This window comes from Erythrolamprus reginae, chromosome 4 (genome assembly GCF_031021105.1).
Source record: "Erythrolamprus reginae isolate rEryReg1 chromosome 4, rEryReg1.hap1, whole genome shotgun sequence".
Taxonomy (NCBI): domain Eukaryota; kingdom Metazoa; phylum Chordata; class Lepidosauria; order Squamata; family Dipsadidae; genus Erythrolamprus; species Erythrolamprus reginae.
The window spans coordinates 15,790,811-15,805,350 of NC_091953.1; positions in this window are offsets into that span (position 1 = coordinate 15,790,811).

The window sequence follows — 14,540 nt, forward strand, 5'->3', positions numbered from 1 at the left end:
TTCCGGTCACAATTCAAAGTGTTGGTTATGACCTATAAAGCCCTTCATGGCACCGGAGCAGAATATCTCCGGGACCGCCTTCTGCCGCCCGAATCCCAGCGACCAGTTAGGTCCCACAGAGTTGGCCTTCTCCTGGTCCCGTCAACTAAACAATGCCGTTTGGCGGGACCCAGGGGAAGAGCCTTCTCTGTGGCGGCCCCGACCCTTTGGAACCAACTCTCCCCAGATATCAGATTTGCCCCCACCCTCCTAGCCTTTCGTAAGCTCCTTAAAACCCACCTCTATTGTCAGGCATGGGGGAATTGATACTTTCCCTCCCCCTAGGCTTATAAAATTTATGCATGGTATGCTAGTATGTATGATTGGTTTCTAAATTGGGGTTCTAAATTAACTTAAATATTATATTTGTTTACATTGTATTGTTATTGCTGTGAGCCTCCCCGAGTCTGCGGAGAGGGGCAGCATACAAATCTGATTAATAAATAAATAAATAAATAATAAATAAGATGACAACACCCATGGACCAACACCGACAGAAACAGCTCTGTGACGACATCACCTGTTTATTACCGGTTCTAAAGAACTTGTTAGAACTGGTAGGAGCCCACCTCTGTTTATGACCATTTTCACACTTACGACTTTTGCAGCATCCCTATGACCACGTGATCAAAATTCAGACACTTTGCGACCAGTTCATATTAATAAGGGTGTGTGTGTCCCAGGGTCATGGGACCCCCTTTTGTGACGTCAATGGGGAAACGAGACTCACTTAACAATCTTGTGTCTAATTTAACAACTGCCGTGTTGCCGCACTGAACTGTGGCAAGAAAGGTCGTAAAATTGGGCAAGATTCACTTAACAAATGTTTCACTTAGCAACATAAATTTTGGGCTCAATTAAGGTCATAAATCAAGGACTATCTGTATATACATTAATGCCCATTAAAAGTGCCCCATCTTTTAGCATGTGCTTATGATGCCACCTCAATTTTATTTTGTTTTGAATCTTGGGCCATCTCTGCTTGCAGCTCACCTATGTCACCCCGGTCCCTGATATTTAACAGCAAACTATCTTCTTCTTCTTTGTCTTCATCTTATTTCTTCTTTTGTCTTCATCTTCATCTTATTTTTTATTTCTTCTTCTTCTTCTTCTTCTTCTTCTTCTTCTTCTTCTTCTTCTTCTTCTTTTTCTTCTTCTTCTTCATCTTGTTCTTCTTGTTGTTGTTCTTGTTCTTTTTCTTCTTCTTTTTCTTCTTCTTCTTCTTCATCTTGTTCTTCTTCTTGTTGTTCTGGTTCTTGTTCTTCTTCTTCTTCTTCTTCTTCTTCATCTTGTTCTTCTTCTTGTTGTTCTGGTTCTTCTTCTTCTTCTTCTTCTTGTTCTTCTTGTTCTTCTTGTTCTTCTTGTTCTTCTTCTTCTTCTTCTTCTTCTTCTTCTTCTTCTTGTTCCTCTTCTTCTTCTCCTCCTCCTTCTCTTTCCCCTTCTTCTTTTTCTTCCTTCATCTTCTTCTTCATCTTCTTCTTCCTCCCCCTCCTCCTTAAATATGCATTAAAACAGTTGTTTTAACAACAGATTGAGAGGTAGAATTATTACTGCTTTAGTGGATAGTGTAATGGATTCCTGCACCAAACAGGAGATGGATTACATGACTTAAAAGATGCTTCTCAATTGCATGCATTCCGTGATTCCAATTAGATGTTTTGTCCTAATTATTTTACCATACTATTGTCCTAATTGTAATGAGCCTCGGTGGCGCAGTGGCTAGAGTGCAGTACTGCAAGCTGCTTCTGCTGACTGCTTCACCAGTTCAAATCTCACCAGGCTCAAGGATGACTCAGCTTTCCATCCTTCCAAGGTGGGTAAAATGAGGACCCAGATTGTTTGGGGTGATATGCTGACTCTGTAAACAGCTTAGAGAGGGCTGTAAAGCACTGTGAAGCAGTATATAAGTCTAAGTGCTATTGCTATTTACTATTGATTTTGTGATGCTTTCAAAAATTATAATTGTGATGTTTCTGAAGATTGTGTAATCCACCAAGAAAAATTATGAGTCTGGACAAATCAGAAGTATAGTTAATGATGACAGATGTTCTAGATTGCCCCATTTTCCTCCATGGTGTGCCATTCCAGCATCAATGAATTCATAGAAGTCAATCCTTTGAAACAAAAGCAGTTTAAGGACTACTGTACATGATCTGGATACAAAACCAGTCTATTTCCTGTGGAACACCGTGTCAAAATATGTTCCAGCTCAGAGCATTTAGTTCCAAAGAAATACATGGCCTTCCAAAAAAGAATGTGCTAAAAGGATATTAATTTTTTTGTGGATCTAAGGAAAATTAAGGTTATCAATGCCTAATGGATAGCAAGGAATAGGAAAAGAGGAATTTCTGTTTCTGTGGTCCCAAAGGTGCTTTTCCAAAAGACAACTGGACTTTTTTTTGTGTGTGTCCTCCTTGAAAACATTTTGCTTCTCATCCAAAAAGCATCATCAATTCAAGGGGAAAAAATTGAGAAAGTCCAGATACCTTTTGGAAAAGCACCTTTGGGACAACCATGACCTGGATGGTTGAGAATTTCCATAGGCATTCTATTTTTCTCAGAAAATATGAATCGCTCATCCAAGTTGAGCAAGGCTCATTTTTGGGGGTGGGGGCACTAAGAAGGGGATTAAAAATGCTTTGATGTTCTGATTGAAGGCAAATTAGCCGTATTACATAGCAGTCTTGCCAAGGAAACTGAATTCTGGAAAAATCATGGTAGACTCAGCAGGTTTGGGCTACTGGGGGTTCACAGAGGTTTAGGAGACCCTCTAGTGAAGATTCTGTGCAGTTCAGAGAACCCTCAAATCCTACTCTTGGCTGGCCGTGCCCACCCCTCCCAGGAGTCCTTGTGTTAAGTAGTCTGCAGAGTAATCTCTGAGTTGTCAAAGATACACATACACAGAGGAAATGTGGAGTTCTAGCAACTATGCAGCTGATAGCCCAGAGATATGAGTAATTATTCAGTAATACAATCCAGATACATTAAGTGTATAAAATATTATTTACTTTGGCATATATCTTAGTAAAGAACAGTCCTAGCCACACACAGGTAAATCAGTCAATACATATACAAAAGTATAAGTCTTACCTGTTTAGCTTACAAATTCATAAATCAGCATTTAACACACAGTTCTTACTACAGCAGTCACAGAGAAATAGCAGAGGGAGTCAGAGAGAGAGAATCACGCTTCTGGCTCCCTCTTATGGCAACTTGTAACATTAACTCTTAAAGCAATAGTGTTTCAATACATTTAATAGAATAGAATAGAATAGAATTTTTATTGGCCAAGTGTGATTGGACACACAAGGAATTTGTCTTGGTGCATATGCTCTCAGCATACATAAAATAAAAAATACATTTGTCAAGAATCATATGGTACAACACTTAATGATTGTCATAGGGGTCAATAAGCAATGATGAAGCAATATTAATAAAAATCTTAGGATATAAGCAACAAGTTACAGTCATACAGTCAACATGGGAGGAAATGGGTGAAAGGAATGATGAGAAAAACTAGTAGAATAGAAGTGCAGATTTAGTAGAAAGTCTGACAGTGTTGAGGGAATTATTTGTTTAGTAGAGTGATGGCGTTCGGAAAAAACCTGTTCTTGTGTCTAGTTGTCTTGGTGTGCAGTGCTCTGTAGCGACGTTTTGAGGGTAGGAGTTGAAACAATTTGTGTCCAGGATGTGAGGGGTCAGTACATATTTTCCCTGCCCTCTTTTTGACTCGTGCAGTATGCAGGTCCTCAATGGAAGGTAGGTTGGCAGCAATTGTTTTTTCTGCAGTTTTGATTATCCTCTGAAGTCTGTGTCGGTCCTGTTGGGTTGCAGCACCAAACCAGACAGTGATAGAGGTGCAGATGACAGACTCAATGATTCCTCTGTAGAACTGTATCAGCAGCTAATTGTTAATTTGTTTACCAGTTATGTACTAACTGGTAAGTGTTCGGAAACTTCAGATCGTGCAGAATGCAGCTGCGAGAGCAGTCATGGGCTTACTTGGTATGCCCATGTTTCACCAACACTCCGCAGTCTGCATTGGTTGCCGATCAATTTCCGGTCACAATTCAAAGTGTTGGTTATGACCTTTAAAGCCCTTCATGGCACTGGACCAGAATATCTCCGAGACCGCCTGCTGCCGCACGAATCCCAGCGACTGATTAGGTCCCACAGAGTGGGCCTTCTCCGGGTCCCGTCAACTAAACAATGTCGGTTGGCGGGCCCCAGGGGAAGAGCCTTCTCTGTGGCGGCCCCGGCCCTCTGGAACCAACTCCCCCTGGAGATTTAGAACTGCCTCTACTCTCCTTGCCTTTCGTAAGCTCCTTAAGACCCATCTTTGTCGTCAGGCATGGGGGAACTGAGACATCTCCCCCGGGCATATACAATTTATGAATGGTATGTTTGTATGTATGTGTGTTTAGAAAATTGGGTTTTTAAATAATTTTAAATGGTAATTTAGATTTGTTGTAAATTGTTTTCACTTTGTTGTGAGCCGCCCCGAGTCTGCGGAGAGGGGCGGCATACAAATCTAAATAATAAATAAATAAATAAACTCCCCACGACACTCATTTTGGACAAAAAGGATTTTAAAAAACACAGAATGCTGTGTGGAATTTGCCTTAAAATTTGCCTTAGACCAAAAGATGTGGAATTTGCTACCAAATTGTCTGGCTTCAAAATAAGGGCTGGACCAATTCATGAATATCATGGGGATCATTAGCTATTAGCCTTGTTGCTGAGATAATAAATAACACCCACAGCAATGGCGAGTATGTCTTCTTGAACTATATTTCTTCCTTTAGAAATAATGGGGAAAAGCAAATGGAAATTGATTTCTATCTCACATTCTGAAAATCAATCAAAAGTAACAATGAAACATCACATGGGTTACCAGAAGAAGCCCAAACCCTGGCATGTGTAACCTGATTAGAAGGACAAATTAATATCGGCAGTGAAAAGAAGTAAAACTTAAAAATTGTTTGATCACCATAATGGTCAAAGCAATGGAAACTGCAGTTTAATGTTTCCAAATGTAAAATAGTGCACTTGGGGAAAAGGAATCCTCAATCTGAGTATTGCATTGGAAGTTCTGTGTTAGCAAAAACTTCAGAAGAGAAGGATTTAGGGGTAGTGATTTCTGACAGTCTCCAAATGGGTGAGCAGTGTGGTTGGGCGGTAGGAAAAGCAAGTAGGATGCTTGGCTGCATAGCTAGAGGTATAACAAGCAGGAAGAGGGAGATTGTGATCCCCTTATATAGAGCGCTGGTGAAACCACATTTGGAATACTGTGTTCAGTTCTGGAGACCTCACCTACAAAAAGGTATTGACAAAATTGAACGGGTCCAAAGACAAGCTACAAGAATGGTGGAAGGTCTTAAGCATAAAACGTATCAGGAAAGACTTAATGAACTCAATCTGTATAGTCTGGAGGACAGAAGGAAAAGGGGGGACATGATCGAAACATTTAAATATGTTAAAGGGTTAAATAAGGTTCAGGAGGGAAGTGTTTTTAATAGGAAAGTGAACACAAGAACAAGGGGACACAATCTGAAGTTAGTTGGGGGAAAGATCAAAAGCAACGTGAGAAAATATTATTTCACTGAAAGAGTAGTAGATCCTTGGAACAAACTTCCAGCAGACGTGGTTGGTAAATCCATAGTAACTGAATTTAAACATGCCTGGGATAAACATATATCCATTTTTAAGATAAAATACAGGAAATAGTATAAGGGCAGACTAGATGGACCATGAGGTCTTTTTCTGCCGTCAGTCTTCTATGTTTCTATGTTTCTATCCTGTGCAGGAAAGCTGGGGGGGGGGGTTCTAGGATGGAGCATACGATGTGTATTTGCATATGTACTTCAACTTCCATTTTTTTTAAAAAAACACCAAGCAGCAGAATTTTTAAAAAAATTGCAAATGTAGAATTGCATTTAGCACTGATGTTCCAATCCAGCCACAGAAAACATTTGCTGTATAAGCAAGAACCTTAAAAAATGAATCCCAAATACAATGATGAATAATGCACACAGTCACTCTTACTAGACCGCAGCTGGAGGTCCCAGGCCTCAAATACAATTTCTTAAATGCCTGGAAAAAAAAATTGATATAATTTTCCTCATCTGGAGATTGCAAGCCTATTTTACTCTTTCCTTGGATAAGAATTGACCAAAGGACTGCAATTTCCCACCTAAAATTTATATTTATGTCATTGGATTATCCTTAGACATGCCTCTCAAGAGCAACAGAGATAGGAAGATTATTAGCAGATGGAAAGGAGTAGCACAGATGCAAAAAAATTTGCCAAAATCTCGCGCGCATATTCCCTTGTGAGATTTTGCTTCCTGCGCATGCGCCGAAGCAAAATTTTGCTCGGACACATGCGCACGCCGGGGACCTGGAAAATATAATTAAATATTCTTTCTGCCCTGTATACACACCGAACGGATCCATAGCATAAAGATGCTCTATGAATCTAGTAGAGTTGGTTAAATGGTGGAATTGCCTAAAGACAAAGGAATTGAAGAGAAATCTTCCTCTTTCCCCTATTCCCAATTTTATATAGATGAATGAAATCAGCAATGCTATCCATGTGTATCAGTGGTTGGGCATCTTGTCCATCTCTCAGAATTCGTGTAATTTTCCTAAAGAGGTTTATGGTTTATCCGACAAAGAGGTGAACATGACCTCTTCTCTTTCTGAGCAAATTCCAGAAATCTCCCAAAAGTGTGTTTGTTTGTTTTTTGCTGGCATAGAAAAAGAACATCACGGAGTTTTTAACTGCAGGGTTGCCCCGATGATAGACAAACAAGTCAAACAGCCTGCAGCAGAAAAGCAAACAGGGAAAACGATGACTTCATTTGATAATACTGTAATCATAGCAGGATGTTGGGAAGTCGGCTTCGCAGTTCTGGAGACTCAAATCTCAGAGATATGTATGCATTGGGCAAGAAGCTGAATAATTTCTCTGCAAACAAGTGGGGAAAGAGGATCAGGTTAGGGGGCCATATCCTGCATGCCATTCCCCCACCAACCTATTTTGGTCATGGGCACGAACGATATCTCTTTGTTGACTGAGTGGGTTAGACCTAGTAGGTTCCTGGAATCTTTGCAAGGCTTAAAGGTCCCAAATTCACAACATAATGATTTTGGGGTGGAAAATGGGTTCAAATTTTGCAAGATTTGAGATGTATTTCATTTTTTAAAAAATAGTATTCAAACTATTCTGTGAACTTGCAAAATATTTTTAGTCAAGTATGATGAATTCCTCAGGAAATTAACTATGTATGTATGTATGTATGTATGTATGTATGTATGTATGTATGCATGCATGCATGCATGCATGCATTTATTTATTTATTTATTCATTCATTCATTCACTGTCTGTATTTTATTTTATTTTATTAGAAATACCTAAGGTATTTGTAAAACCTTGAGTAAACTGCTCTAAACTCAACTGCAAGAAATACGACTTTAGTAACCGAGTGGTTGATGAATGGAACTCACTACCAGACTCTGTAGTATCATCACCTAACTCCCAAAACTTTACCCTTAGACTATCCACTGTTGACCTCTCCCGATTCCTAAGAGGTCAGCAAGGGGCATGCATAAGTGCACCAGAGTGCCTTCCGTCCCCTGTCCTAATGTTTCTCTTTTACTAGTATCATGTATATAAATATTATTATATCTTTGTATACCATCAATACATACTTGACAAAACAAACAAATAGATAAAAGGTGGGGAACCTATTCAAATACACCTCCCCTCTCTCATTTATCCAAACTAATAGCCAGAAAAAGTAGATATTGGATAAAGTTTAACAATAATGTTTTTCCTCTTCTTTATAGCAAGTCTCATGGCCATCATCCTTATTACTAACTTTCTGTTTTCAATGTGTTGTCTTGGAAATTTCATTGATTAATTGACTGATTATGTGTTCTAGCAATAGCATTTAGAGTTATAGACAGCTTCACAGTGCTTTACAGCCCTCTCTAAGCAGTTCACAGAGTCAGCATATTGCCTCCAACAATTTGGGTCCTCATTTTACCCACCTCAGAAGGATGGAAGGCTGTGTCAACCTTGAGCTGGTCAGAATCGAACTTCTGACAGTTGACTCTTACACGTACATAAGTCTTCTCCAGGCTGATCTATCCCCAACTTGATCCTTCGGTTTTTCCAACAGTGCACCACCTGTAGCTGAAATCAAGTCCAACCTTCTTATTGGTAGTCCTCTTCTCTTTCCTTCCACTTTTTCCAGCATTGTAGAATTGTCAAGGCAGCATAAAATAATTTAAATCTTTTCAATTCTGCAAAGGAATTAAAATTAAGCATAATACGCTTAACAACCATGGGAATCGAACCTACGATAAATTATTCACTGAACAACCACTGTAAAGATAGTTGAAATATTGGGTCCAGTCATGTATCTTTTCTCACTTTATGTCTATCACAATTTATGACTGAAATTCTAAGCCCAATTCCAGTTGTAATTTAAGGACTATCTAAAATGTAACATTCCTGGAATCTCTGTAGTATCAATTTGACCTGCTTTAGCTCAATGGACTTACTCAAACTCTTGGCAAGTAATTTCTCTGCTGCTACTCCATCATCTCAAAAAAGTAGAGTTGGGAAGCTTTGGGTTAAACCTTTATTTCAGTTGCACATTTCTGTTGTGGTTAGCTCTGGCCCTGCTCCTGCCCCAAGGACTGTGGATGTGGGGGAGACATCCACATGCTGCAGGCTTGTTTTGCCCCCGGTGGAATCTGATGATGAAGGCTCCTCTGACCAAGAAGACATGAGTGACAGGGAGGAGGAGAGTGTGGCAGACAGCTCAGAAGGAGATCAATTATCTAGCTCCTCCTTGGATTCAGAACAAGAGTTAATGATACAGCCACACATGCGGAGAGCAATGCATAGGCAACAACAACTGAGAGATTATTATCAAAGAAAATGAGGCCACCTGTGGTTGGGTGGGGCTGTGGTAATTAGTGAGGCTGCTATAAAGAGCAGCCTGTGGGTTTGGCCATTGTGGAGGATTATCTGATCCTTGTGTTTCGTGACTGCTTTACTGACTTTGACTTTTTATGTGCTGATTTTCCCCCGCTTTGAAACTAAACCAGAGCAAAGTATGTGTCACTTTGTGAAAGAAGAAGGACTGTGAATTGCCTCACAGCTGCAAGCTAAGTATCACAGAACTGATAAGGGACTTGTACAAATTACCAGTTTGTTTGGAGACGAGTGCTTTAAGTGAATTTTCATTATAAAGAACATTGTTTTGAATTTTCAAACGTGTGTGTGTCTGAAATTTGTACCTGTGAATTTTTGGGAGGATTCTACCAGAGAGCCCGACAGAACAATTTCAAGCAGAGAAAATTGCATCCCAATTCCAGATAACTCATTAAATTTAAGTTACTTCTTCCAGCTTATCTTCGTGGAGATAACATAAGATGTTTCTTGTCTGAAACTATCAAAGACTTTCGTTTTAAAATGAGATCCTCAACCTTGTTAATACCCTTAAAGAAAAAGTTCTAAATTTGTCCTTTTTTCCTTCAACATTCTTCTTTCAGTTGTGAAAGCTAATCTAATAGTATCTGTCCCAGGGAAAGCAATGGGAATGCCCATGAGCAGAATTTAGCAATTTGTAATGTGATTTTCAATTTGCAATGAGCAATTTGCAATTTTATTCATTTCTATTGCAGTCATATTTTTTCTTCTGTAAGTCTCTGCGGTCTCTAATAAATATCCATTGCAAGTTCTGAGTTTGTACTTGGCCAACTTGAGAAACTGAACAGGGGACAGAAAGGTTTTTTTCCTGGAAGTAACAAAACTGAAAAAGAATCGAGAGGATTCTGTGACTTGCAATGCTCACAACATGTGTGTGTTCCTGCCAAAAAACTTGGCAACTCTAGCAAGTACAATCTTGTAGTGGTCCTTGAAGAAAAAGTAAAAGTTTCAGAACAGCGAGTGGTATACTTCAGCTTTTTCAAGAGGATAACAGTTTTCCAAATCAAACAATGAATAAACTGATAGAAGAATCATCCATGACAAAGAAAGTTGAAGAAAAAAGAGCCACCCACCCCAAAAAAGTAGGCACTCTCAAGAATATGACTTCCGCAACCGAGTTGTCGAAGCGTGGAACTCATTACCTGACTCAGTAGTGTCAGCCCCTAACCCCCAACATTTTTCCCTTAGACTATCCACGGTTGACCTCTCCAGGTTCCTTAGAGCAGTGTTTTTCAACCAGTGTGCCGTGGCACACTAGTGTGCCGCGAGACATGGTCAGGTGTGCCGCGAAGCTCAGCAAGAGAAAGAAAGAAAGCAAGAGAGAGAGAGAGAGAAAGCAAGAGAGAGAGAAAGAGAGAGAGAGAAAGAAAGCAGGAGAGAAAGAGAGAGAGAAAGAAAGCAAGAGAAAGAGAGGCAGGGAAGGAGGGAGAGATAGAAAGAGAGCAAAAAAGAGAGGAAGGAAGGGAGAAAGAAAGAGGGATGGACAGATAGGGGAAGAAAGGAAGAGAGAGAAAGAGGGAGAGAAATAGAGTGAAAGGGAGGAAGAGAGAGAGATAATTTTTTGTCCAAACTTTTTTTAGCCCCCCCCTCTCCCCCCCCCGCTCAATGTGCCCCATGATTTTGTATATGTAAAAAATGTGCCGCAGCTCAAAAAAGGTTGAAAATCACTGCCTTAGAGGTCAGTAAGGGGCGTGCATAAGTGCACCAGTGTGCCTTCCGTCCCCGGTCCAATTATCTCTCCTTATCTCATTTATCTTTTCTTCCTTTCAAATATGTTCACCTATACTTTTATATCTTTTCTTCTATTCTTTTCTTTATTTATATTACTACATATCTATTCTCTTCAATGTGTATTATGTATTGGACTAAATAAATCAATAAGAGAACATGATAGCAAGCAAGGTAGTGTAGATCAGTGATTTTCAACCTTTTTTGAGCTGTGGCACATTTTTTACATATACAAAATCATGGGGCACATTGAGCGGGGGGAGTGGGGGAGCTAAAAAAAGTTTGGACAAATTTTTTCTCTCTCTCTCTTCCTCCCTTTCACTCTCTTTCTCTCTTTCTCTCCCTTCCTTCCTCTCTCTCCATCCCTCTTTCTTTCTCTTTTCCTTCCTTCCTCTCTTTTTTTCTCTTTCTATCTCCCTCCTTCCCTGCCTCTCTTTCTCTCTCTTTCTTTCTTTCTCTCTCTCTCTTTCTTTCTTTCTCTCTCTCTCTTGCTTTCTTTCTCTCTTTCTCTCTTGCTGAGCTTCGCGGCACACCTGACCATGTCTCGCGGCACACTAGTGTGCTGCGGCACACTGGTTGAAAAACACTGGTGTAGATAATCCTTACTTAACAATCACAATTGCTTGTCAGCAATGCTGTTGCTAAGTCCTGTCAATGGTCCGACTGGCAAACCACCCACCCCCAAAAAGTAGGCACTCTCAAGAACTTTGTAATCCCAAAAGCAAAACTTTATTAGATACACCATTTTGGTACTGAAGGAGCAAAACCAGCTCTGGTTTTGCCCACGTGATGCTTGCATGGTTAAACAATATGATGATACCCAGTTATACATCTCCACCCCATGTCCAGTCAACAAAGCAGTGGAAGTGATGTGCCGGTGCCTGGAGGCTGTTGGGGCCTGGATGGGTGTCAACAAACTCAAACTCAACCCAGACAAGACGGAGCGGCTGTGGGTTTTTCCTCCCAAGGACAATTCCATCTGTCCATCCATTACACTGGGGGGGGGGAGCTATTGACCCCCTCAGAGAAGGTTTGCAACTTGGGCGTCCTCCTCGATCCACAGCTGACATTGGAACATCATCTTTCGGCTGTGGCAAGGAGGGCGTTTGCCCAGGTTTGCCTGGTGCACCAGTTGCGGCCCTATTTGGACAGGGAGTCATTGCTCACGGTCACTCATGCCCTCATCACCATTACTGCAATGCTCTCTATATGGGGCTACCTTTGAAAAGTGTTCGTAAACTTCAGATCATGCAGAACGTAGCCGCGAGAGCCATCATGGGGCTTCCAAGATTCGCCCACGTTTCTTCAACACTCCGTGGCTTGCATTGGCTGCCGATCAGTTTCCGGTCACAATTCAAAGTGTTGGTCATGACCTTTAAAGCCCTACATGGCATTGGACCAGATTACCTCCAGAACCGCCTGCTACTGCACAAATCCCAGTGACCGATAAGGTCCCACAGAGTTGGCCTTCTCCGGGTCCCAGGAACAAAACAATGTCGTCTGGCGGGACCCAGGGGAAGAGCCTTCTCTGTGGTGGCCCCGACCCTCTGGAACCAACTCCCCCCGGAGATTAGAACTGCCCCCACCCTCCCTGTCTTTCGTAAACTACTCAAGATTCACTTGTACTGCCAGGCATGGGGGAGTTGAGATATTCCTTCCCCCTAGGCCATTACAAGTTATGTATGGTATGTTTGTGTGTATGTTTGGTTTTATAATAAGGGTTTTTAGTTGTTTGAATTGTTACATGTTGTTTTTTATCATTGTTGTTAGCCGCCCCGAGTCTACGGAGAGGGGCGGGCATACAAATCCAATAAATTATTATTATTATTATTATTATTATTATTATTATTATTATTATTAATTGCTTTGCATTCTCCTCACTCATGGATGGTCATGCTGATCAATTATGAATCATCCTTTCATTTTTGAGAACAGTTCACTTGTTTTTCGGAAACCTGCATCAGTGACTTTGGTGGGTTCTTGTCTCTCATGGTCTATCCCTGGAGCATCTGCATTCTTTCTTACCCTTCCATCTTCCTCCACCAGTTCTTTGGCAAGTTGAATATCGATAAGACTTGAATTAGCAAGTTAATTTTTCAAGACACGAGGGTCGCCCAGAAAGTAATGCACCACATTTTTTTTCTTCATCAATTATTTATTGAACACAATGAAACTTACACACAAGAAAGAATAATTTCTTCTACACTCCCTATTTTTTCACGTAATCTCCGTCCCATTCTATGGCCTTCCTCCAGCAAGACACAAGGGCATGTGTGTCCTGTTAGTATCACTCCTTGTTCTGGTCACGAAGCCATTTCTGCACAGTGCGAATCATCTCTAATGTCCTCACCCTCTGTGCCCAGCGACTAATCGTATTTCTGTCGACTGCAGATTCTCCATAAACTGTACATAAACGTTTGTGAATGTTCCCAACAGTTTCTTTCTCCGCAGTGAGAAATTCAATGACGACATGCTGCTTGTAACGTACATCACTTACAGACACCATTTCGAAACACTGCTGCAGCTACCCTATCTGTCTGAAAAAATGCAAAGTTTACACACGTACTCCTGACAATTCAAATAATGTATATCTAAAGCTTTGCATTCGTACCATTACTGTAGGCTGAGAAAAAAAAGTGGTGCATTACTTTCTGGGCAAACCTCGTAGAAAGCTGAAGTTTCAAAGCGGTTCAATCTTGACAGTTTCACACTTTAAGTGAGACCTGATGTGACCATGATGGACTTGCAACCTCAATTCTGCCATTATCATTAAGCAAATCTGTAAGGGAAATACCTTAAGAACTGACTAGCTGCTACAATGATGTAATGATGATGTAATAATACAATGATGTAATGCTGGAAATGATTCAGCAAGATTTGGTGGCTGACATCACTTTAAGAGCCTGTAATAAGAAGAGACTAGGTGGGGTCATATCTCTCTCTCCATGTGTGCTTCCATGCTATAATAGCTGATTGCTATTTGTTTGAGGTCTGACTAAAGTACGTGTATGTATAGACAGCGGTACCTCTACTTAAGAACGCCTCTACTTACGAACTTTTCTAGATAAGAACTGGGTGCTCAAGATTTTTTTGCCTCTTCTCAAGAACCATTTTCCACTTAGAAACCCGAGCCTCCGAAACTGTAACCAGAAAAGGCAGGGAGAAGCCTCCTTGGGGCCTCTCTAGGAATCTCCTGGAAGGAAACAGGGCCAGAAAAGGCATGGAGAAGCCTCCATGGGGCCTCTCTAGGAATCATCTGGGAGCAAACAGGGCTGGAAAATGTGGGGAGAAGCCTCCATGAGACCTCTCTAGGAATCTCCTGGGAGGAAACAGGGCCTCCTCCTGTGGCTTCAACAACCACACATATTATTTGCTTTTACATTGATTCCTATGGGAAAAATTGCTTCTTCTTACAAACTTTTCTACTTAAGAACCTGGTCACGGAACAAATTAAGTTCACAAGTAGAGGTAAACTGTATTCTTTTGTAGATAAAACCACTATTAAAATACAAACCTCTGCTTACTGTATATGGTCCTGGTTGTCCCCCATAGTCACACTGTGCACACTCTGACAAAAGGGGTGTCGTATAAATCCAATAAACAAACAAACAAAGAGGAGAAGGGGCGGGGTCAAAGAAACAAACAAACAAATAAATAAATAATTGTTGTCAATGGCTTGCAATCGCCACATCACGTTGCCATCAGGCGGGGGTTCCTACCTTTTGGCTCTACCAGAACACTCCTGGAGACTGGCACAGGCATGCAC